This window comes from Amblyomma mixtum, chromosome 3 (genome assembly GCF_055824585.1).
Source record: "Amblyomma mixtum isolate Tamu chromosome 3, ASM5582458v1, whole genome shotgun sequence".
Classification (NCBI taxonomy): Eukaryota; Metazoa; Arthropoda; class Arachnida; order Ixodida; family Ixodidae; genus Amblyomma; species Amblyomma mixtum.
Window position 1 is genome coordinate 197,586,286 of NC_143014.1, and position 26,435 is coordinate 197,612,720.

Here is a 26,435-nt window from a genome sequence, read left to right on the forward strand (position 1 = left end):
CCAACTCTCGCATTCCTGTAGCTAGGCCTAGCCCTCGTTCTTCTCTGGATGGTCCTGTGCTGAATTCTTCATGGCTGTACCGAGGCCCAATCGCGACCGGCGCCCGACCAGCGCTCTCACTCTCGGGATTCCAGCAGCTAGGCCTAGCGCTTGTTCTACTCTGCATCGTCGTTCTGGATGTGCCAAGGCCTCTGAGGGAAGCTTCAGATCAGCTAGGCCTAGCGCTTGTTCTACTCTGCATCGTCGTTCTGGATGTGCCAAGGCCTCTGAGGGAAGCTTCAGATCAGCTAGGCCTAGCGCTTGTTCTTCTCTGCATCGTCGTTCTGGATGTGCCAAGGCCTCTGAGGGAAGCTTCAGATCAGCTAGGCCTAGCGCTTGTTCTCTGCATCGTCGTTCTGGATGTGCCAAGGCCTCTGGGGGAAGCTTCAGATCAACGATGCCTAAGGTGAGAAATTTTTTCTCCGCCACTGCGGCTGTGTGTCAAGTTCCACGCGAGCGCTTCATCGCGAGTGCTTACTTAGTCTTGCGTGGAAGGCTGCTCGGCTGGCCGCACAAATCGGTTTGGTTTTGGGGAAAGAAATGGCGCAGTAACTGTCGCACATATCTCGGTGTACACCTGAACCGCGCTGTAATTGGAAGGGATAAAGGAGGGAGTGAAAGAAGAAAGAGGTACCGTAGTGATAATTTCGACCACGTAGGGATCTTTATCTTTCACTGACATCGCATAGCACACGGGCGGCTCTGCATTTCGCCTGCATTGAAACGTGGTCTCCGCGGTCGGGTTCGAACCCGGGTACTCCGGCTCAGTAGACGATTGCTTTAACTACTCAGCCTACGCGGCGGGCTGGTCGCAGTTTTCAGATTTCGTTACAATATGCCACCAGAGCACGTGAGGCCAGTAGGACTTCGAGATGTATTAATTGTAACTGCGTGGCCACCTGGGAGTCCCGAGGCTCGGCGCTAGCGTCATTTGTCGCTGCTCGCCGTTCCGATCATCATCATCATCATGGTGGACGAGGCGGTGATTGCGCCGCTGGCTTAGCATACATCTGTAGAAGCAAAGCGGCTTCTTGACGTTGCGGCACCTTTCGGCCGAGGTTTAGGGTTTAGATAAGCAGCAGTAAGTCATTTTCAGATAATAATAAGAACCTTCGCGTTCCGTTGGAGGCGAAGTGCAAAAGGCGCCCGTGTGCTGAGCGATATCAGTGCACGTTAAAGATCCCTAGGTGGTCGAAAGTATTCCGAAGACGTGCCGTTTAAATGCGGGTAAGGGCCGAACTTTAGCAATTTTGGCGGTTTCCGGCCCCACCCGAAGGCGGAATTTTACACTTGAGTTCTAAACCCATATCGTGTGCAGGACTGTTTCATTGACCCATGTAGACTGACGCTATATTTGGTGCTCACACGATTGCAACACTTACCTGCTTATACAAGGAATGTGTGGTCTTATACCAATGATCTCTGCTTGTTTGCCTGCAGTCTACCGGAGTTCTCCCACCCAGAATGGCAACGGTGTGCCGAGCGACCTCAGCAGCAGTCTACAAGCAGCTCTACAGGGGAGCCAGGCACAGTGGCCGACTATGTCGATGTGTTTGTGACCTGTGTCACAAGCACCGACAGCGTGTACTTCAGGTTCAGACTACGACGTAAGTGTAACTTGGAGTTCTCTCTTTACGTGAATAGCCCCGCCGCGGTGGCTCAGTGGTTACGACGCTCGGCTGCTGACCCAATAGACGCGGGTTCGATCCTGACCACAGCAGCTGGATTTCAATGGAGGCGAAATTCTAGAGGCCCGTGTGCTGTGTGGTCAGCGCATGTTAAAGAACCCCAGGTGGTCGAAATTTCCGGAGCCCTTCACTACGGTGTCCCTCATAGCCTTAGTTGCTTTGGGACGTTAAACCTCAATAAACCAAACATTGGTCACATATGTGGTAATAGAAGAGGCAATGTATATTGTTTGAAGCAGCACTCAGTGGATCATTTGAATGGAGCAGCCCAAATTGGATGTGTTTTCGACTAGCTGAGAAAAAGCTCTGTGATCAAGTGAACAGACGACAGCTGTCAATAAACTCAATTAGAGCTGTTGCTGGGATAGTTGGTACATGTTTTTGGTCAAAAGAAGGTGCAACAAAAACGGAGGCGAGAAATATTTGGAGTTATTCAGTCACTTGCGCATTACATCTGTGAAACGAACATGAAACTGAATGGCAAGAAAATGAAATTCTTGCCATTCATACACATTAAAAAAACAGCACCTTTAAAGGCGTTTCCAGGTGTCTATCACCCGGCCCAGAAGGGAGTCTTGTGCTTTCATGCATCTTTCACACGGGGTATTTCAAGAAAGAACGCGCCCGAAAATGAAAAAAAATGTGGCCCAAAGGTGTTCAGGTGGATCACACACTATTACCGCCGAGCCACAGGCCTTTTAGAGCTTCTTGCGCCCCTACTCCCTTCAGGAAAAATGCATGCAATGGGTTCATAACTTGTTCCCACTTTTATTACTTTTCTTAAGCTTTAATCCACCATTATAATGCCTACATAACGTAATACACCTGTATTACTGGAGTTCTTCACAGCAGCACACAGGCTGCGTGCATCTATGAAAAACATTTATTGAGACATATACGAAAAACAGTTCTTGAAACACAAATCACAAAACTGCAGAAATGTGGAAAATTATTATCAGAATAAAACACATCCATAAACAAAGCACAAGAAGCCTCTCCAATGAATTCCTTACTGCCATCCAAGGAACACTAATAATTTCAAGGAACAACTTCACCACACCTGCTTTTATTAGTGTTATGGCACTGCAAGAATAAGATTCCACTGCACTTATATCTACCTCCTAATTGTTAGAGCAAACAATAAAAAATTCATGCTTGTGCAGCATTGTAAACCAGCTTGAGGAAGGCTTGGACTGTGACACTAACTCCCAGGAATAAGTGTCCAGATGCATAATAGCTTCTATGCAAACTTAAGGTAGCTTATGCTGAACATCCATATTCCTGACTTCATGGCAGTTGTGGAGTGAGCCGCAATGGTGAGCCTGCTGAGTAGTCATCCTCCCTTGACGAACAGGCTCTCAGCCACCTCAGAATTTTCTTCGAAGAACGGCATACATGGTGCGAGTCTGCATTTCACACAGAAACAGTAAAACATTTCATATCAGCTTACACTGCTCAATGATCCTTATAAAATGCCAACATACTGCTCATTAATGATGTGTTTTATTATGCCAACGCTAACAGAAAGAAAATAATCTGCCCATGTGGTGAGCAAGCGCCAGTTGTTCTTCCCTGAACCATTCCAAAGGGTCCATTGTGGTTGAAAAAAAAATAGCTCTAAACAGAATTATATAAAACAATGTTTTAACTAAAAAAGTGCCCTATTATGAAATTTAATGAAGGTGGTCAGGCCATGTAATTATTTCTGCACGAACTGCTTGTAGCTTGAACTGCAAACTAGTGGGCTGGCTGGAGAGTAAACTGATTATAAATGGCAAAAAACACCACGACAACAAAGGCGAAAATAACGCACTTTAAAATACTTTACAATAACACCAACGACAAGTCAGGTGTAACATTCACTGCGACAGCAGAAAACATAGTATCTGTGTCAAAGTCAGCGACGCATCCCCTTCCATGACAGTGGTCGGCTGCAGCATAACACAAAACATGCATTCATTATTTTACCAAGTATGTAACATCTTGAAAGGCAGGCAACAGTGCTAAGTTAACATATCTCCCATGTCTGCAGCCACTAAACTGAAAAATCCATAAGAAAAATTTACACGAGGTCACTAAACTACTTCACGGAAAGTCGGGCCAGTTGGTGCATGATTCTTGGCAAAACCACGCCGGATAACAGGACACAGACAAGAAGACAGATACAACACTGACTAACAACTGAGGAACTTATTGCTTCGCTCGCAACAAATACAGGAAGCGTCATGCATAATACAGAGAACAAAAGACATGGAACAGTCACTTTGTCACATCTGTCGTGATTGTTTATCCAGGTAGTCAATTTCCTTTTTCATTAGTGTTAGTGATGATGTGCTTATGCAGGTTGAACAATTCTTATGTATGATGTACATCTTATATATCTCGCCCATGAGTTGTCGATTATATTTCCTCAGAATTTTACATTGTTGAAAGTGTGGGATGCAGTCACAGTCCGACACGTGTCTTGCTAGCTTGCTACCATATCCTGTCTCAGTGTTGCCAACACCTTCCATTGGACAAATGTTGACACGCCGACCTTATTTCCCAACATATACTGCTCCACATGACAGAGGGATCTCGTAAACAAAGCCAGTGTCCCATGCTGTGGATTGGTCCCTTTGCTTTCTCTTACACCACGCTGTCTTTGAAGCACCTTTGACAGACGTGTTGCATACTAAGTTTACACTAGCTCGCCCGACCACTTTCTTTAGAGCGTGGCTGACATCATGCACATATGCCATGACAACTAAGTTCCATTCTTCTTTCTGAAGTTCCGTTAGGGTACGGTAAATTTCGTTCATTATCTTTAAGCCAAGGCTGCAGATGAGGTCATCTGGAAAACAAGCTTCAGGTAACTGTCATTTGGGCCTCGACGCTTTCCTGCTGATGGTGAATACACGATCTCTTTAGGACATTTTGCAGTGCGCCTGTAGCAACACCCTTTTTTTCGACCACGGGACGCAACACCAGCACATATGTACAGCCGATAGATAAACACATATGTACAGCCATAGATCGAGAAACTGAAGCTGTACCTCCACTGGCATTTTTTTTTGGTCAGCTCAAAGTTGGCAAGAACTTCTGAGAAGGTCTTAAATTCAAGAGAGCACGTTGTTGGGCGAGTTGGTCGTAAATACTAAAAGAAGGGAATTGCGCTAAAAAAGACACGGACGAGAAAGGACATGGACGGGCCATGTCCTTTCTCGTCCGTGTCTTTTTTAGCACAATTCCCTTCTTTAAGTAAGGTCTTAAAAATGTCAACAATGCCCTTGTGTTGCCCTTGGTTATGAAACCTGTGGATTACTATGAAGTCATCCACAAATCGGAAGGTCGTTATGAAATTGGTGCCACGCGAAGCTTCTTTTAGTTGGCTATCTTGACAGGCTAGCAGAAGGTCAACGAGAATAGGTGCAACGCGGGAACTTTGCCACTGTATGTACAGATGAATAAGCTTTACATAGAACGGAAATAGATGGTTAGCAACTCGAGGAATCTAACCGCATTAATTCGCATTGGTTCTGGAATCGTACTGCCCCCATGGAACTGATGCCTTCCGCATGTCGATGGAATTGCATAACCAGGCCTGGAGTGCAGCCTGATCTCGGTGACCAGAACTGACAACGCAGTTCCTCACCAGAACAGGATTTGGCCACCCTGGTGCAGTAGTTGGCCGCAGCACTCTATGAACAAACCATTTAACCCACAGCCCTCAGTCCCCAGTGGCTGCGGAGCAACTGACCACGGCGGCGGTCAGATCTGTGACGCAGCGGAGGGTGCTAAGAATCTCTGGCTCCGGACAGGCATGCCATTGGAAACTGAACCTGGCAACGTTTAACGCAAGAACCTTATCAAGTGAGGCTAGCTTAGCAGTGGTGTTGGAGGAATTAGCCGGCATTAAATGGGATGTCATAGGGCTTAGTGAGGTTAGGAGGACATACGAGGCGTATACAGTAATAAAGGGAGAGCACGTACTGTGCTATCGTGGATTAGCAGATAGGTGAGAACTAGGTGTGAGATTCCTCATATATCAGGATAAAGCTGGCAACGTCGAGGAGTTTTATAGTATTAACGAGAGTGGCAGCTATCGTAATTAGGCTTAATAAGAGGTACAAGCTGAAGGTGGTGCAGGCCTACGCGCCTACATCAAGCCATGATGACCAGATAGTTGAAAGCTTCTATGAGGATGTGGAATCGGCAATGACCAAAGTAAAATCACAGTACACTGTATTGATGGGCGACTTCAATGCGAAGGTACGTAAAAAGCAGGCTGGAGACCAGGCGGTAGGTGACTATGGCATAGGTTCTAGGAATAGTAGGGTAGAGTTATTAGTAGAGTTTGCAGATAGAAATAATTTACGGATTATGAATACCTTCTTCCGCAAACAACTTGGAAGAGCCCCAATGGTGAGACTAAAAATGAAATAGACTTCATACTGTGCACTCACCCTGGCATTGTAGAGGATGTGGAGGTCCTCGGTAAGGTCCGTTGTAGCGACCACAGAATGGCAAGGTCTTGTATTAGCTTAGATTTGAAGAGGGAACGGAGGAAACTAGTGCAGAGAAAGGCTGTTAATGAGTTAGCATTAAGAGGGAAGGTAGAGGAATTCAGAATATCGCTGGAGAACAGATTTTCCACTTTAACTGAAGAAGACGACCATAGTGTTGAAACACTGAATGATAATCTCACAGCTATCGTTCAGAGTGCGCCACAGAAGTAGGTGGTAGGATAGTTCGAGAGGATGCCAGCAAGCTATCTCAGGAGACTAAAGATCTGATTAAGAAATGCCAAAGCATGAGGGCGTCTAACTCCACAGACAGGATAGAACTAGCAGAGGCATTGAAGTTAATAAATAAGCAAGGTAGCCGACACAAGAAAGTTTAACGTTGAGAAAATCGAGCATGCTCTAAGGAACGGAGGTAGCCTAAAATCAGTGAAGAGAAAACTGGGCATAGGTGAAAACCAGACGTATGCGCTAAAAGACAAAGAGGGCAATGTCATTAGCAATATGGATAAGATAGTTAAAGTAGCCGAAGAGTTCTACACAAATCTATACAGTAGCGAATGTAATCAAGTTACTAAGAGAGGCAGTCGAGTACAGCAGTGGGACATCCCGCCAGTAACGAAGGATGAAGTAAAGAGCCTTAGGAACAATGCAAAGGGGAAATCAGCTGGTGAGGATCAAGTAACAGCAGATTTGTTGGACGGAGGAGAGATTGCGCTAGAAAAACTAGCCACCCTGTATATGCAATGCATTGTGACCTCTAGAGTACCAGAAGCTTGGAAGGACGCTAACATTATCTTAATTCATAAGAAAGGAGACGTCAAGGCCTTGAAAAATTACAGACCAATCAGCTTACTGTCCGTTGCCTACAAGGTATTTACTAAGGTAATCGCTAATAGAGTCAGGACAACCTTAGACTTCACACGATCAATCACACATTCACACTCACACATTCACATTCACACGATCAATCAAGTGATAGAGAAATGTGCAGAATATAACCAACCCCTATATATAGCCTTCATTGATTACGAGAAAGCATTTGACTAAGTGGAAACCTCAGCTGTCATGCAGGCATTGCGGAATCAGGGTGTGGAAGAATGTTATCTGAAAATGTTGGAAGATATTTATAACGATTGCACAGCTACTATAGTTCTCCACAAAGTCAGCAATAAAATTCCAATACGGAAAGGTGTCAGGCAGGAAGACACGATCTCGCCAATGCTATTCACCGCCTGCTTACAGAAGGTATTCCGGGGCCTGAAATGGGAAGAGTTGGGGATAAGAGTTAATGGACAACACCTGAGTAATTTGCGATTCGCTGATGACATTGCCTTGCTAAGCCACTCAGGTCAAGAACTACAAAGCATGATCGAGTTAGACAGGCAGAGCAGAACGGTGGGGCTAAAAATTAACATGCAGAAAACCAAAGAAATGTTCAACAACCTAGCAACGGAACAGTAGTTCGCAGTTGGTAGCGAGGTGCTGGAAGTAGTAAGAAAATATGTCTACTTAGGGCAGGTAGTGACCGCAGATCCGGATCATGAGAGGGAAATAACTAGAAGAATAAGAATGGGGTGGAGTGCATATGGCAGGTTCTCTGAGATCATGAATGGTAGTTTGCCAATATCCCTAAAGAGAAAAGTATAAAACAGCTGTATCTTACTGGTACTTACCTATGGGGCAGAAATGTGGATGCTAACAAAGAGGGTTCAGCTTAAGTTAGGGACAACGCAGCGAGACTTGGAAAGAAAAATGATAGGTGTAACGTTAAGAGATCGGAACAGGGCGGAGTGGGTGAGGGAACAAACGCGGGTTAATGACATCCTAGTTGCAATCAAAAGGAAGAAATGGGCTTGGGCAGGGCATGTAATGCAAAGGCAAGATAACCACTGATCCTTAAGGGTAACGGAGTGGATTCCAAGAAAAGGCAAACGTAGCAGGGGATGGCAGAAAGTTAGGTGGGCGGATGAGATAAAGAAGTTTGCGGGGATACAGTGGCCGCAACTGGCAAAGGACAGGGTTAATTGGAGAGACATGGGAGAGGCCTTTGCCGTGCAGTGGGTGTAGTCAGACTGATGATGATGCTGACCATCTCAAACAAGGCGGTATGTGGCAACCAGGGGAGGGAGGGCTTATGGGGCTTCACCCCCCCCCCCCCCCCGAAGTTTTTTCGAACTGTCACCGACCGCAGCATGGCCCACGTACTTCTGCTATCATAGTTTTGTTTTTGCCTGGATCGTCTGTCCTTCTGTGTGTAAAGTTTACTATCTGTGATTGCGCAAGGTGTTTATTTGCCTTGTTTGACGCATTATATAGAGTGACTTTTGCTTAGACACATAGATTTAATGGAGATATACGTGTATTTAAATATCTTGTTGCGAGGTTTTGTATACACATGCAGTGACTTTCTTTCCAGTGACACTTTTTGTCCTTTATTAAGTTGTATCTTTGCACTTCTAAGGTATATTTTGCAGAACTCCTCGTTTATACAAATGATCGCTGTTGCGACTAAAATTTCGGTATGATTACTCGCAATACATCATCGGTAACAGCTGCTGATGCGCCGTACGCTGAAACAAAGGACAGCGTTATTGAGATTTTTCCCTGGCCGTTGCATATGTACAGCGTCATCCACTTCCATCTTGAACTCCGCTCACTGCGGCCAGCGCTCTGCGGAGCGCCTCTCCAGGGCGCCTAGGAAACTAGCACGCACTCACAGTGACAGCTGTAGGTGGGGCCTCGCCGCGTCGTCTGCTATAGCGCGGCGGTTCCGCCGAGCTCGTCGAACCGCGCTAGCTTTGCGGTGCAGTTACCTTTAGTTTTGCTATGCGCACGCAAATCGAGAGTCGACCACAGTGCTTGACTGCACGTGGCTCTGTGCATGTAAGGTAGCGTTGGCTTCTGCTCTGCGTGTTAGTGCTAAAAGCACTCGTACGCTCACCAATACCGATCATGGTTCTTGTCAATCTTTCGTTCCTTTTTTCGTTCTTTCTTGTGCTGTTGCCTAGCAATAGCGACACCGCGTCAAGTTAAAATAAACATAACACATAGTTATCTACAAATTTGGGCCCGGCCACTTACACAAATTGAGCATGCCTAACATGATGGTGACCGTCAAATTTGGCTCGCGCCATTGCCAAATTAGGCTTGGGCCAGCCCCGAAATTTGACCTAGTCAGATTACGACCAAAATCGATTTCCGGCTATAACTGAACGTGCCCAACACAATGGTGACATTCAAACTTGGCCCCGGGCCATTGGTGAAAATTGACCATGACTGATTTGGATGACAACTGATGTCCACCATAATTTACCATGCCAAAAACGATGGTGACCTTCAAATTGCCAGCCAAAAAGGAGGCCCCCGTGCAGCCTTTAGCTTTGGGACTCCTGTATTTAACAAATGTGTATGTACTGTTTGTTAGTTTAAATAAACTGATTTTGATTCTGGACTCCTAGTTCAATCAAGTTAATCCACATTAAGCCAGCGCTTTTGCACTTCTAACCAGGTTTAACAGAGTTATAACCAGCCATTTTTTCGTTATTTTTTTCATGCGATCAGCTAAGTAAAGGTTTTCGTGGGTAAAAATTGCTCCATGAGTGATTCAAATTTAGCTCTTTGCTGTGCTGGCGCTCCTTCAACTCACATGCACAGCTACTTCCTGCCAAACATCCAGAATATTTCCGCGGCTCACACGATTCTTTTCGTCAGCTCAAAGTTGGGCATCACAAAGTCAATGACAAAATTCATGGCGTACATGACAGACGCAAAGCATGTATAAAAGCTGTAAGGCGTAGTTTATTGAAAAGAAAGAGCTTGCAGGACGGGAACAGCGGCGAAAGCAGTCCAAGGGCAGCCAGGTCGGGCACAGGCATTCGTGGCGATGGCAATACAGCTGAGGCGAAGGGCCATCTTCTTTGTAAAGAAGATGACACAGACAAAGCAGGTGACTCATGACAAAGAAGAAGATGTCCCTTGTTTCAGCCGTATTTCTATCGCCACGAATGTCTGTGCCCGACCTGGTTGCCCTCGGACTGTTTTTGCCTCTGTTCTCGTCCTCCCAGCTCCTTTCAATAAACACCGGCTTAAATTTGGTGGAGATGCTCAGTGGAAGACCCTCGGCAACCTGCTCTTGGATAGCATGTCGAAGAGCCGGAGCCAAATATGGAGCTCGCTCGTTAGGGCTCGGCAGAAGAGACAGTTTACGCGCCACTTCTTCCCGAACAAAGTCTGATCTGTTGCAGCAGGGAGGAGGTGTCAGCTACTGGCTTCAGCCCATCAAGCGACTCAACTTGCCTGGGGATGCTGACGAGTGAGGAGCATCTCCTTGCGCAACTACTTGCAGCTTTGGCATAGGGTGACGACTTCAGCAACCTACCATTGACTTTGCAGCGCCAAACTTCGAGCTCGTAAGCTCACAGATGGGCGCGCATCAGCTCAAAACATTTGTGTGCCTTGCGGGAATATTCAGCTGTTCAGCACGAGGCAGTTGAGCAATTAAGTTGAGGGAGTGCAGGTACAGCAACGAGTTTAAGTCACGCATAGAGCAAGTTTTACCCATGAGAGCCTTTACTTGCTTGATCGCATGGAAAAAAACAACGAAAACACGAGCAACAGAAGCCACCGCTACCTAGCATGCTGTACAGAGCCACGCGCAGTCAAGCACTGTGGTCAACTCTCGATTTGCGTGCGCAAAGCAAAACTAAAGGTAACTTCACCGCAAAGCTGGTACGGTTCGGCGAGCTCGGCGGAACTGCTGCGCATAGCAGACGAGGCGGCCGAGGCCCCACCTACAGCTGTCACTGTGTCTGCGCGCTAGTTCCCCGGGCACCCGAAAGAGGCGCTCCGCGGAGTGCTTGCCGCAGTGAGCGGTGCTCAAGATGAAAGTGGACGGCCCTGTACAAAAATGTTAAGGTTCTTGAACGATAAAAATTCATTAATATATTTGTCCTCTACTTGATCATTACATGGCCTTTAATACGTTTTCATATCAGCGGCATGCACTGCTTTGCTGGTTTCAGACTGAGATAGTTCTAGACTTCGTGTGATATTTTCTTTACTTATTAAATATGCAAAAACATGGAAGCATTGGTATCAGTTATGTTGGTGCGATTTTTATGACATACGAATATATTCTTTTATTAAAAAAAATGCAGATTTCACTTCTCTTGACAGTGTGTAGCGTTATCTAATACACAGTGGCATTGTCAGTGGCAATGCAGTTACTATTCTTCTGTTTGATCCCTCCACAAATTCTATGAGAAGGCCACGCTGCAACATGAGCCCCCCCAAACAAAATTTCTGGCTACGCCACTGGCGGCAGCGTGTAATGTAAGTCCTTGATGACAATAGAGAAGACACTCCTGTGCAGCTGTTCGAGAGGAATGCGGACACTTCTGGCTTTTTTTACCAGGAAACGGTCTTCCACGGTGAGCAAGGAGAGCATTCTTGAGATACTGCCCCAAGGGTTGCTGCCATGATCCTTGTTCATAGAAAATTGCTCTGAAAGGCCAGTTATCCTAGCGTGTTTTTGCCACAAAGAAGGCATTCAGGCATAGCCCCTCACTCTTCTTCACAGCCAGCCCAAGTTTGGTCAAGTTTTTGGCTTCACACAAGTTTTTAGGCTTCGTTCTTCACTGTTGGGTGCTTGACCTTCTTTTGCGGCTTGCGTAAGTTTTTGCTATGGCCTCATTTGCTTGTTCACAGCATGCAATTGGCTTAGCCTAGAAGATCCCTCTGTCATGTGGAGCATAATATGTTGGGAAATAAGGTCAGCGTGTGAACATTCCTCTAATGTAATATGCCGGCAACACAGACAGGATATGGCAGCAAGCTAGCAAGACACGTGTCTGACTGAGTGGATTCCACACTTTCGACGCTGTAGAATTCCAAGAAAATATTAACGATAACTCATGAGCGATATATACAAGACGTACATCATGCATAAGAATTGTTCAACCTACTCAAGCACATTATCACTAACGTTAATGGAAAACGAAATTGACTGTCTGGATAAATAATCATAACAGAGGCGACAAAATGACCATTCCATGACTTTCCTTCTCTGTATATTCGGACGATGCTTCATATATTTACTGTGAGCAAAGCAATAAATTCCTCAGTTGTTAGTCAACGCTGTGTCTGTGTCTTCTTGTCTGTGTCCTGTTACCCTGCGCACTGTTTTGCGAAGACTAATACGCTATGACGCAATCCTAAGAGATTAAATCTAGATCTGGAAAACAACCACAAGGGGTTCCAAGCTGTTTCCTTTCTGCATCCACCCCTGAAGAAATACATATACATAAAAGTGAGCATTTGGAGATCACAAATGCTAGCTGTGGCATCCCGATGTCCACAGCAACCAAGTCAGGCGAATTGTTTACTCTGCAACGGTTTTAGATTTTTTCTTTAGGGCATACATGCACTACACAGTGAACAAAAGTGCAAACTAGATAAATAGAATGAACCATTTTGCAAATATCACTACTGTAAAATGGTGTTAACAAATGGCCACATTCATCCTTAGGTCAGATCTGCATTTCATCTGCCATTACGTATGAAACATGAAAATGCCAAGCAGCCAGATGAATGCATAAATTTTTCCCAGAAATTTACTAAAGGTACACACAGTCATACCGCTCCAGTGGTTCAGTTGAGTATGCTACTCAGGAGCAGCAGTATCCATACGGGGTGAATGCGTGCAGCAAAGATTATGTTGGCAATGCAACATAAGTTTGCACACAAGATGCAAATTAAATGGCATAATATGGAACCATTACAATTATGCAGGCAGAACAAAATTTATTCTACCTACACTACAATATTAATTGAGCTACAGAAATGTCATAGGATAGGATAGGATAACTTTATTTAGCTCTAGCACAAGTGCTATTATGCAGTCAGATGAGTCCATCCGCAACAGTCGGTTGCCCCTATTACAGGGCTCCGCTGGATGCTGCCGTCAGCTGAGCTCGCCGTATCAAACTGATCTGGTCATCGCGGCAGTCACTGGAGAGCAGACCCTCCCATTGCTCCGCACTTGGGTTTGGTATAACTGGGACGACGTCGACTTTTTGACATGCCCATGTTATGTGATACAGTGTAGGTTTTTCATGGCACCACGGACAATTGTGTGCGTAAAGTGTGGGCTGAATTTTGCTTAGTGTGTTTAGATTTGGATATGACCCCGTTTGAAGTTGTCTCCATGTGACATCCTCTTTGTTTAAGGATTTGTGCGGTGGTGGTTACCGCATCCTGCTGCCTTTGTAGTTGTTGAGTATGGCCAAGTATTCCTGAGGTACTGGCAGGGATTCCTCAGCCTCTGGGTTTCCTGCCACCCCCATGTGCCCCGGTACCCAGATGATCTTATGTTTGATTGGCTTGTGTGGTTCTGCATGTGTATGTTGCGTCTTGCAGTCTACAGAGTGGAGTATGCGGAGCGCTCTGTGACCAACTCTGCCGCAAAGATAGTTGCGGCAGGCTGCTTGTGAATCAGTAAGAATTGTCAGTGACCGCCCAGTCCAATAGCCCTCCGCTGCCGCTAGAGCGACGGCCGCTTCTTCAGCCTCAGCTATCTTGCAGTGAGGCGCAGGTAATCTCGTGCAATTCCAAGTTGACTACAGTTGCCACTGCGTTGTTGGTGCCTTGTACCCTTGTCATGGCGTATGTGGCAGCATCCACATACACTGTTGTATCCTGGGATGCATGTGTTTTCTGTAAGCGGTCGGCCCTTGCCTCTCTGCGGTCTTTGTGGAGGTTAGGGTCCATGTTTCGTGGTATTGGTGCCACCCTGAGTGTGCTGCGGTACTCATCGGGGATCGTTTCAGTTCTCAAAAAAATTCTGGGGGCACTTTGTTGACCTAAAGCGCGGTGAGACGAAAGCCTTAAGCAGCGGTGTTGCTGCTTGTGTCACTGAGGTGTGGTTAAGATGTTAAGCTTTACCTCTAAGAGTGGAACGCTTTAGCGTCTTGCAACGCTGCCAGGGAGTCCACAGAACGCCATCGCCCGTTCGGCTCTACGCCTTGCTCGTCAGTAAATTAGTTTTTGAGGAAAGGAAATGTATCTGGCTCGCATATCTCTGTGGACACCTGAACCTCGCCGTAACAAAAGGGAGGAGGATGGGAGTGAACGAAAACACGGTATTCACTAGACGTGCCTTTGTTCATTCGAAACCATCGAGCTGGCATGGCGGAGTGGTAGCGTGCTCCTCTCGCACTCCGGAGACCCTGGTTCAATTCCCCAACTCGACGAACTTCCTACTCGGTTTTATTTATTTGTCTAGTGTGACTAGAAAGGTTAACTAGGCTAATTGGTTAACTAATTAACTAAACTCAGTCCCACTTACTTGGAGCATCACTATACTATCCCTTTAATCAGTTGCATGGTTACTAGCCAAAGTACAATTGGCCCCATTTGAAATTAGCGCATTCTGACATAACGACCATTTCGACCAATTGAAAAACGTGACATTTCTGTCGACAACTCCTGCTTACAATGATGAGGCATTAAAGGCTTTCGCCTTAATATCTGTCGAATTTGCTTGGTGTAGCCCAGTTTCTCTAAAAGAACTCTGCCTGTGGGGGCCTGCTGTAGTCTGAGCATTCGGGCAACATGCTGCGCTTCTCGTAGTTCCTTGAATGTGTTGTGCAGTCCCAAGGCTAAGAGCTCTTCAGTTGAGGTGTTATGGGTTAATCGAAGCGCGGTTTTATACGCTTTGCATAAAATCGCGTCCGCCTGCTGTATTTCACTCTTCATATGATTGTAGTATGGGAGACTGTACGTTGCTCGGCTGACCACTAGGCTCCTGACCAGCTTGAGTGTGTCTTCTTCTCGCATGCAATGACGTCTGTGTGAGATGCGCGTAATCATGCGGGCCACTTGGAGTGTAGATGCCTTTAATAGCGCAAGAGTATGAGTACAGCATTGATTTGACTGTATCCACATCCCCAAGACTCATATGAGTGTCTTCTCTGGTATTGGTTCTCCTTCGAGGTAGACTTGTAGTCGAAGTTTTTTACTGGTAGGGACTGTTCGGCTCTGTTTTCCTCTCCCCACCTGTAAGAGCTCAGATTTTTCGGTCGAGCACGCTAGCCCTCTTGCTTTGACGTAGTTTTCCATGCAGGTGGCCGCTTCTTGTAGCCTATCCTCTTTTTTGCCGAGTGAGCCAGCATTAGTCCATATTGTGATGTCGTCAGCATAAGTGTCATGGTGTATGTCGTCGATTTCTTCTAGTTGCTTTACCAGTCCGATCATGGCCACGTTGAATAGCGTGGGTGAAATGACCTACCCTTGAGGTGTTCCCTTGTTAGGCGTTCGAAACTTCTGACTGAAGTTCTCCTATACCGATGGTTTCAGTTCTGTTTGATAGAAACGCTTTGACGAAGCTGTGAATCCTCCGCCCACAGTTCAGGTCGTCCAGGCCTGTAAGGATTGCTTCATGGCTCACATTGTCAAAAGCCCCTTTGTTGTCTAGGGCCATTATTATGTTTTCTCCGTCCCTAAGAACGTTCCGAAGTACACCTTCATATAAAGGAGTACGTCTTGAGCTGATAATTTTTCTCTAAAGCCGAACATGCTGTGAGGGATCAGTTCGTTGTCTTCCATGTAGTTTTGAAGTCTCTGCTTTACCACTCGCTCGTATAGTTTTCCCAGGCATGACGTAAGCGAGATCGGTCTGAGGTTGGTTTTCTATCTGCAGTTTCTTGCCTGGCTTGGGTATCATCTCCACTTCGGCATGTTTCCACTCCTCGGGGACAGTTTCAGTTTGCAATGTTTGTTGAGAAAGTCTGTTAGTTCAGCAACCAGCGCATCGCTGAGGTTGCAGATGAGTGCGTTGTTTATCTTATCCGCACCCGCGGCCGTATTTCTGGTGGTGTTTCGCATGGCCGCGTAGACCTCTTCTCGTGTGATGGGTCTGTCCAGATTAGCGTTACTGTCTCCTCGGTATTCCCCTGTATAGGACGGGGGGTTCGTGCTACCAAAGCATTAGGCGCACACTCAATCGAGGAGTTCTGAGTCAGTGCCCTCGAACTGGTGAATCAACCGGTATATGGATTTATTGTTTTCAGCTTTTGTCTTATCTTAGTCGGATCGAGGAGCACTCTAAGGATGCACCAAGTCCGTGTCGCGCTTAGCGTCCCACTAAGAGAATCGCTGAATTGTTGCCAATTTTGTTTTGCCAGCTATGTGGCATATTCCTCTACTTTCGCTGTAATTTCGGCAATTTTAAGCTTGAGTTTCCTGCAGTGTTTTTGTTTTTCCATCTCCTGGTGAGACTGCGCCTAGCATCCCAGAGTTTGAGCAGCCGACCATCCACCTCGGGTGTTTCCGCTGTTCGGTTTATGATTTTGGTGTACTTGTCTTGCGTATCCCTTATCATGCTTCCCCATTCCTCTAACGACTGTATGCCATTCTCGGTAAGGTTGCTGTCGCATGCTTCACGGAATGCATTCCAGTCCGTTATTTTTGCCGTGCCCAACTGGCGTCTCAGCCTGTCTGAGGTTACTTGCGTCTTGAGTATGTAGTGGTCGCTGCCTAAATTTTCCAATAGGTTCTCCCATTATGTTTGTCCGATTCCTCTTAAGAATGTGAGGTCGGGGCAGGTGTCGATGCTGACGCTATTTCCAATCCTGGTAGATGTTGCTGGGTCCGTGAGTAGGTTGCAGTTGAAGTTACCTGCAACCTCGGCTAGCGTTTTACCTTTAATGCTGGCTTTTTGGTACCCCCCAGCTCTTGTCCATGGCGTTGAAATCCCCCAAGATGACTAGCGTATTGCTTTTTCGCTAGTCTGTGGGCACCGTGAAAAAGTTAAAAAAATTTCCCTTTTCTTTGCTTGGGTGGGCTGTACACGTTGACTATGAATACACTTCTTCCTTTTCTTTTCTTTTTCGGTACAATCTCTACGATCACATACTCAATGTCAGTGTTGGGTGTCAGTGTCTGCAATGCTTGTTAGAAGCTTGTGGCTTCCTGCGCGAGTACAAGATTGCCGGTTCGTTACCCGGCTGCATGCCAATGCAGACGAATATGGGAAACCGCTCACGGGCTGTGATTTCGGCGCTCACTGAACGTGCGTTACGTAGCTGTTATTCTTCCAAAGTGCTCTGTTGCGGTGAAGAGCCGTAATCGACTAAGGCCTAGCGGTGCCCAATGTGGTCGGCCTTCAATGGAAGCATTCCGTCACAGTGCTGGCCCGTAACCGAACTAGACCGCTTTGACGCAGTTTTGGCCTACGTGCTTGTCATTCATCCAAAGCCTCGAGATACGATGCCGGGCCGTAATCGACCTAGGCCACCTAGAGGTATTGGTGCTCCATCTCTTCGTTATTCACCCGAAGCACTGCGCTAGCATCCCGATGCCATGCAAGAACGTAATCGACTTAGGTCTAATGGTGCCCATGCGGTCATCCTTCATCCGAACTACTCCGATGCTGTGCCTGCTTGTAATCGACCTAGATCACTGAAGCGTAGTGCGGCCCCGCGTGCTCGTCACCCATCCGAAGCATTCCGCTAGAGTGCCTTGCTTAGGCCACCTCGACGTAGCAGTTCCCCATGTGGCAGTCGTTCATCCGAAGCACTAAGCTCCGGTGCCGGTTCCTAGTCTGCCTAGGCCTAGACCTTGTTAGGTCACCTCCCTGATCGGTGGAAACTACTTGGCTTGAATCCCGATACCCCCCGGTTTTTACAGCATACATATAAGGACTTTTTGAGAGATGTTCGTAGACTGCCTAGCCGCCTCTGCGATTGCGAGCTAGGCTTGAAGTATGCGGCACTCAATGTTTCATGAAGTGGTTGCGCCATGTTAACTGCTTGCTTGGCTATTATGGCAGAATTAAGTCATGGTGCCTAACATGAGTAGCGCTGTAACTCACGCCTACGATGCAGCTGCTGAATTCAGCCCTAATTGATTTGCAAAACCTCTTTGCAGCTCGCATCTAAAGCCAAGACAGCTCCCCATGGTCTGGACTTCCGCTCAAGCAGAAGATATAGTTGAACTCAACGCAGAAGTCACCGAGTCTGAAAAGGCAGGATAGCCATCTGCAACAAGAAAGCAGGTTAACGCAGAAGAAGTCATCGAGTCTGAAAAGGCAGGATAGCCGTCTGCAACAAGAAAGCAGGTTAACTCAGAAAGAGTAACAGAGTCTGAAAAGGCAGGATAGCCGTCTGCAACAAGAAAGCAGGTTAACTCAGAAAGAGTAACAGAGCCTGAAAAGGCAGGATAGCGATCCGCAGCGATAAAGCAGGTTAACGCAGAAGAAGTCATCGAGTCTGAAAAGGCAGGATAGCCGTCTGCAACAAGAAAGCAGGTTAACTCAGAAAGAGTAACAGAGCCTGAAAAGGCAGGATAGCGATCCGCAGCGATAAAGCAGGTTAACGCAGAAGAAGTCATCGAGTCTGAAAAGGCAGGATAGCCGTCTGCAACAAGAAAGCAGGTTAACTCAGAAAGAGTAACAGAGCCTGAAAAGGCAGGATAGCGATCCGCAGCGATAAAGCAGGTTAACGCAGAAGAAGTCATCGAGTCTGAAAAGGCAGGATAGCCGTCTGCAACAAGAAAGCAGGTTAACTCAGAAAGAGTAACAGAGCCTGAAAAGGCAGGATAGCGATCCGCAGCGATAAAGCAGGTTAACGCAGAAGTCATCGAGTCTGAAAAGGCAGGATAGCCATCTGCAACAAGAAAGCAGGTTAACTCAGAAAGAGTAACAGAGCCTGAAAAGGCAGGATAGCGATCCGCAGCGATAAAGCAGGTTAACGCAGAAGAAGTCATCGAGTCTGAAAAGGCAGGATAGCCATCTGCAACAAGAAAGCAGGTTAACTCAGAAAGAGTAACAGAGCCTGAAAAGGTAGGATAGCGATCCGCAGCGATAAAGCAGGTTAACGCAGAAGAAGTCATCGAGTCTGAAAAGGCAGGATAGCCATCTGCAACAAGAAAGCAGGTTAACTCAGAAAGAGTAACAGAGCCTGAAAAGGCAGGATAGCGATCCGCAGCGATAAAGCAGGTTAACGCAGAAGAAGTCACCGAATCTGAAAAGGCAGGACAGCCATCTGCAACTATGAAGCAAGTTAACGCAGAAGAAGTCACCGAGCCTGAAAAGATCTTAGAATCCTAATATATGAAGTTGGTGCAATTCTTCCCAGAAATGTAAGTATAACTTTGGTTTCTAAAAATTTGGGCACTAAGTTCTAGCTCAAGGAAGCAGCACGTGAGACAGCTTTAGAATGCCAGGATTAGAAAGCACTTTCAGGCAGAAGCCACTGAAATTGAGATTATCCTGCTCCATACTTTGGACTGCAGAAGCCTTGCTCTAGTGAGTGCTTCCCAAATATAAGAGCAAATTTTCATTTTGCATGCTTCCTTGAGTTCATGGAATGAGCAAAGCACTGTTTATTTTTTGCATTGGTCGTCTAAGATGGCAGCACATTGCTTCAAAAAAATGCTTACATGTGAACGTTGTGCAGCCATTAAAATGTAGCCAATAAGACTTTTTGTGCACTACTTATCGTAGTCTATACCTCACCATTCACGATGCAAGATCAGCTTATTATTAGGAAATAATTTTTCAAGAATGCACGCCACATGACAAACTACGTCAGAAGCATTTGCACTTGGAGTAATAGATTGTGACATGGAATGTCATTTTTCATTAATGACATTAAAAAGTGGCCGCATATGGGCTGCCTACTTGTTACTAAGTGTTTCAATGTGTGATGCAAAAAAATGAGCAAAAATTTTACTCAATTTTGCAGCAATGTTATATTAAGCAAAGCTTTAAAAGTGCTTTAAAGTTTTAAATGTGCGAACAATACTAGAAATTTTAAGGAAGCCAAGTTCAATACCTCGCACTTCCTGCGCTTTTCAGGAATCGCTTCTTCTGCCACATGGCTGGCACTGTTGCCTCGGGAATCCTTTGCAGCAGCCTTCCAAGAGCAAGATAACATTTTCTCCTGGCAGCTCACAAAACTGGGCCAGCAAAAGGGCTTTTGCACGTCCTTCTGGAGTGACACAGGCACATCTGCTAATAAATTCAAGGCACAAGTTATCAGACCTACAGGCTGTTTAAGGTGAAAGGTGCCCAAGAAATGTTCTTAGTGCATAAAGGTTCTCAATTATACAAGTGAGGACAATCATCTAATATAGGTAGCAATGCAACTTTACTATCACATGATAAGACAGGAACATCTTCTTTTTTTATTGTCCGAACATGGTATTTACTACATGGTGAGAAAATAAAATTGTTTATTTGGCCTGGGTAAACTTACGCCTGAAAAAGAAAAAGTGGTGATGGTAATACAAAAACTTGGCCATCATCAGTCAGTCAGCTTTGCTGTGGCCCTTAGCCTCACTTCATTTAAACTCTACAATTTACAAAAGCATGCACGGTGGAGAACAGCCCTGAGCACTTCAGGATCGGGCTGCATGACCATGGTCCTTGAGAGATTATGGGAGATTCTTGCAGCTTGACTAACACAGCTGTGCTGACCCTTTATACCAATTGTAGGTTCATAAGATGGTTAATTGGAGAGATATGGGAGAGGCATTTTTCCTGCACTGGGCGTAGTCGGGCTGATGACATGACGGCATTCATAAATGACAAATATTTTTGGTCGATGGTAAAGTGCCACAGGCTCCAATGGGAGGGTCAGCTACATGGCTTATAGGATAACTCAGTATCTGGATGTGTATGCACCATGATGTTGATGAATGATCATGTCCAGTCAATATAACACATTCTAGAGGCCCGTGTGCTGTGCGATGTCAGTGCACGTTAAAGAACCCCAGGTGGTCGAAATTTCCGGAGCCCTCCACTACGGCGTCTCTCATAGCCTCAGTCGCTTTGGGACGTTAAACCCCAATAAACCAAACCAAACCTTTCAATATGTCTGGTTTGGGTTGGTTTGGTTTATGGGGTTTAACGTCCCAAAGCGACTGAGGCTATGAGAGACGCCGTAGTGGAGGGCTCCGGAAATTTCGACCACCTGGGGTTCTTTAACGTGCACTGACATCGCACAGTACACGGGCCTCTAGAGTTTCTCCTTCATAGAAATTCAACTGCCGCGGCCGGGATCCAACCCGCGTCTTTTGGGTCAGCAGCCGAGCACCATACCCACTGAGCCACCGCGGCGGTGGCTTTTAATATGTCATTTGCTCAGTTCACTCCTTGTATTCGAAAGTTTGTGTCGTGATGGCTATTCTGGCTTCATCTTGCATACGTTGTTAATGTTGTAGTGCGGCAGCGCCATCTGTGCTCTTGAATGAAAACAAAAACAAGAAAAGCCTGTGCTGAAAGGGACAGTTGATAATCGGGGCTCACTCTGCTGGACCACAGCACAGGCTTTTTTTTCTTTAAAATTTTTATTAAACAGCACAGGCTGGAAAATTATACGAACTCCGCTGGGTGCTTGGTACCATCGGATCAGTGAGGACTCGCTGGTGGGCTACCAGTACCGCTACACTGACTCCAACGGTCCAAGGTAAGCTTAGGGAAGGGAGGTTAATTAGCACCAACACTTTCCTGCAGCTAGGGGAACTACTGCCTGCCTTTGCTCCTGCTTGCCTTTTTTATACCCTTCAGACTGCACTACCCTTGCACCAAGGGGTTGAAAAGGACAGCAAGAGATTGTGGCACCCAACTGTCAGGCCTGAGTGCAGGTTTCTTGTTTTTATTTTTCATTCAAGAACACAGATGGCGCTGCCGCTATAGAATGCTATGCAGGCATTCTAAAGGATTGTCCATTTTCTTTTATGCTTCAACTATATTGCAAGCAACAAAGCATTTTCAATAGTGGTAACAGCAGTGGGGGCTTGCAGCATTAGATGATGGCTATAGTGCCAAGGGCAGCATACTGACTGGTGCTCATGGGGCTTTCCACAAGAAAAACATTTCGTGGCTAGTGAAGTCTGCTTCACTGCTCTGTACGCCCAAGCGTTGTAGCAGATACGGTACCTCAGTGTGTGTTCCCTTGAGGGAGAACGTGCCACACCAAGGTGCCATAACATGAACTGCCTCTCCAATCCCTCTTCCTTTGCCTGCAGTAGTTGGCTTCATTGCATGCTAGCACTGCTGGCTGCAGTACACGGAGATACACAGACCACAGTCGCACGCTACCACACTATACCGCAAAAGTGGACATGATACTGTATATAAATCAGTAAAGCCTGTGGGGATGCCCTCGACCCCGTGGTTCGCTTTCCCGCAATGTATCCCCAACTGTGGTTAGCTTCCCTGCCATGTACCCTTCTCAGTTGTGTTACTTTAACTAACAGGGGAGGGCGCCCGCGTCGCAGCGACACCAGCGCCACGGATGGCGTTTTGCTGCGCGCATGCGGGGGAGAGACGGGTCTCTTCTGCTCGGTATCGGGAAAGCGCATGGACATGTCGCGCACCGCTCCGCTCTACGCCGCGGGCGCCTCGTGGTCGGAACATGCTCCCGCCACCCCGTCCCGTCCGGCCTCGGAGCTTCACTTTTGCCCTAGCGTGGGCGAACGTTCGCTCGTAGCTGTGCTGGTGAGTCGGACGCCCTCGATTCCTCAGTGTATTTTGTTGCTAGCTGGCGTTATTGTTGTTGCAGCAATAAATGCCTTGTTTGTGTCAGCCAGTGTGTCGTTCCTTTGTTCCCGTAGAGCAAGGCCCGCCGTGGTCGGTGAGCGCTCGGTAGCGTACGCGACCACGGGGTGGGGTCCACGCGGTTTTGAACTGTCAGCCGCGGTTAAGCGGGGAGAACGTATCTATTTCCCAATTTTAAAACCCCACAAGTCCTGGCCATAATAACACGGAGCACGCTTCGACGATCAAAGTATTCTTATGCCCTATTTAGCGAAAATTAGGAAGTAATTCTTGCATATGTTAGCACCTGCCGCTGATGCACTTGCACATGAGAACAAGAAACCATCATATCTTCTCTATGAAACGTGTGAGAAAATTTCAAACGCGGAAGCATGCTTCATAATATTTTGGTTGCCCCTGTATGTACACGTTTTGACTACCAAATTTTAAAGCTGATTCTTCAGCACTTCTAGCAGCAAGGAGAAAAACTAACTAAACAAGAGTTATGCAATCATTTATCCGTGACACATATTAGCTTAACAGTCAATGTTCACTGGAGCACACAAAAACACAGTAATACTTGTTATTTATTCAGTATTTCTTGAATACAGGACTGTTGTTTGCCTGTTTTATCTATTAGGGCTCATTATGACTTCAAATTCTGAATATCAAAGGTGCCCAACTTACCTTCATAAGAAACGATGTCACTGCTTGTTTTAGGGGCGGACATTCAACTGCTTTAGTAATGACACTGTTGTACTCTGTGACTTGTGCAAACTGAGCGAATGAAACCATTGCCATGTGCTGCACAATGTAATTCTCAGATGACAAAACCAGATAAGAACTTTTCACACAGATCTGCAGAAAAATTGTAGCACCTTACAATGAAAAAAAAAAAATAATCATAAGACTGAAATAATGAGCAAGGCTCTCTATTCTTTCCTAATTGCTTACGATTACAAAAGTAAGTAGCAAGGAAATGCAAACTGAAATAAGGTCATATTTGACCAGCTTTTCTTTTTGAATGCAAATTTGCACTTTCATTTTTACTTCAGAAAGAAAAGAAAGGCATCCATCTTTATATCCACGTGTGTATTTTCCATTATCTTGACATTACACTTTATCAATAATCAATTTCAATATCACTTTATCAATATCAGCTAATAATGTAACTTCCTGGCTTAGTATGAGTGCAGTAGCAATACACCAGCTTTATTTTCCTTATGCAGTCTTGCATATCCACACCACATCGCTTCAATACACCCGACATCAGACAGGCACCCCAGACCACAAAAGAGGAGCACAGCTGACTGCAACCAAGGTTATGCCCAAGACATGGTTGTGAGAGTAAAACTCCTAAATTTCATGGGCTCAGATGTATCCTTGATGGCTACAGCAGCTATAATGATGTCATCACCATGAGATGCATGAAACAACAAGCACTGAATTTGAATGCGGCATTTGCTAGTGTTCTGAAAGAGTATGAATATGTTTTGCTGTTCATAGGCGCATGAAACAAGACTACAGCCATCAGTAACACGGAAGCTTTTGGAGACCATACGCACCTAAATGTTTCTGAAACCCCTACAAATTCCTTCAAGACTCAACTACTGTTACACAGCAACTTTATGTATACAATGACATGGGACCTCACATGCATAACAAAGCTCAGGTATGCACGTCACCATTTAAAACAAGAGGCAACCTACCTATTTCAGCATTTAAGCATGCTTTACACAGAAAAACTGAACAGAATATAGAGGAAAAAAAGAAAAATGAAGTGACTATTTCTTTTGCCAAATTTAATAAAACAGGACTGGCACAATCATAAGGTGGAGGCAAGTAACAATGTTCCTGTACAAGTTCTTTCACACAGCTGCATGCAGCAGAAGTGTCTATATCTCAGTAGAGGTAAGTGCCTTTTTGAGGTTCCCAGTAGATACACCACAGTGGCAGAAACACCGATGCAATGCAACACATGCACTCCTAGCATTCACCATATACAAAAGGACTTACAACAGGGCGCAGGGTATTAAGGCAAAAATGTTCTCTGGAATATAGATCCAGTTAGTAAAAACATAAGGCTAAAAATAATCACATGTGGTGTGTGCTGTTTAATGTTCCGAAACGACCCATGGGCTACAAGGGACACCGTAGTGGAGGGCTCCGGATTAACATAGACCACCTCGGGTCTTTTAACGTGCCCTGACATTGCACGGCACACACGGATCTTGTGAACTTTGCCTCCACTGAAATGCAGCTGACACAGCCAGGTTTGATTCCACATCCTTGTAAGCAGCCGAACGCCAAACCCACTGAGCCACCACAGCTAGTTAGAGAGCAATAATAAAGTAGCAGTCAGCTGGCAACACTGGGGAGGGCTGAATAACTCATTCACTTGAGCCAACAAATGCACACACAGTGAGACTCCCTACAACATGTCAAATGACCATACCAAAGCCAAGAACAGCTCCACAAAAGTCAGCATTGGCTGCAAGGACTGCCACAAGGTGTTCTGCTGCTATCCAGACATGCAGCATCAGACTGCTTCTATGGGATGCTAGGAGGCTGGCAGCATAAACCTCGAGAGCAGGCAATCTGCACACAGAGAGGCAGTACATTGGTGCAAGGTGTGTGCACTAGAAGCCTGGCAACACAGTTGCCTCACTTACTAAAGACGAAAATTAAATGAGCACATAACTTCCCACTAAAATAAACTTTTGCGAAGAACACAATTAATAGCTAGCACCAAAGTGTCAACACCACTAAAGGATTGCGTTCACTAAGGCAGCATAGGCAACACTAAATGCATTGTGCAGCATGCATAGAATCTGCACATCTGCTAATCCAGATTTCATTAGTAGGCCTCACATGCAGCCACTTCATTAGTAGAAGAGAAAACATCTTTTAAAATGCTGATGTCATGTGCACAAACATAAGACTTGCCTTGAGAGGATGACAATCATCTTAACAATGTTCTTCATGCTGCTGCTGTAATAGCCTTCATATTTAGAAAGGAGGGAGTCCAACAAGCGCAGGTGAAAAGCGACAGCTTTCATCTCCACCAAAAAACTTCCTTCCTAAAAAAAAGAAGAGCAGCATGCAATATAAACCGTTTTAGCATATGCACGGGCACAAAGCTAGCAAATATCATGAATGCTGTTCACATAGCAGTGATTTCTTTATACAGGCTCATGATTAAGTCAAACATGCGCAACCTTTCATTTCCAATCAGCTGTCACAGAAAACAACAGCTGAAGAATGTAAACTATTTCCTTGCAGTTTGTTCATTGTTTCTACTGCCACACTTGAGCAATTAGATGCTTCTGATCAGGCTTTTCTGGCTGAGTTAAAACGAGATGTTGCAAAGAGATTCCCAACGAAAAAATAGAGAATGATAAAATCAATGCTGATAGTAGTAGTTACGAGTGCAACATCAACAAACATTGAAAACAAATCAGGCAGAGTGCAAATTTTCTTACCTTTCTTTGTTCCATCTTCTCCAGTTCCAATAACCATTCAGTCACATATCTACAGAGGTCACTTACAGCAGAATCAATGTTAAATTTGTGTTTCAAGCCATCCCTGTACTGCAGAAGGATCCTGGCATAGCAAAAAGGAGAAAAAATGGATCCTTATATGACTATCAGAAAGACATTGTAC

The 26,435-nt window shown here is 45.8% G+C and overlaps 1 long non-coding RNA gene and 1 pseudogene across 2 annotated transcripts in view; one reads left to right on the forward strand and one right to left on the reverse strand.

The window, feature by feature from the left end:
* The first annotated feature begins 1,021 nt into the window (after nt 1–1,021).
* Nucleotides 1,022–20,311, forward strand: LOC149353224 (uncharacterized). Its single transcript, XR_016290937.1, has 4 exons — nt 1,022–1,120; nt 1,480–1,646; nt 18,158–19,369; nt 20,088–20,311. It is a non-coding gene; the product is annotated as an uncharacterized LOC149353224 (long non-coding RNA).
* Nucleotides 2,633–26,435, reverse strand: part of LOC149353225 (uncharacterized) — a 30,906-nt pseudogene continuing 7,103 nt past the window's right edge. The window contains exons 8-12 of the transcript XR_016290936.1: nt 26,255–26,375; nt 25,719–25,852; nt 25,228–25,370; nt 20,065–20,243; nt 2,633–3,133 (exon numbers count right to left, since the gene is read on the reverse strand). The product of XR_016290936.1 is annotated as an uncharacterized LOC149353225 (transcript). The remainder of the gene's footprint in view (nt 3,134–20,064; nt 20,244–25,227; nt 25,371–25,718; nt 25,853–26,254; nt 26,376–26,435) is intronic.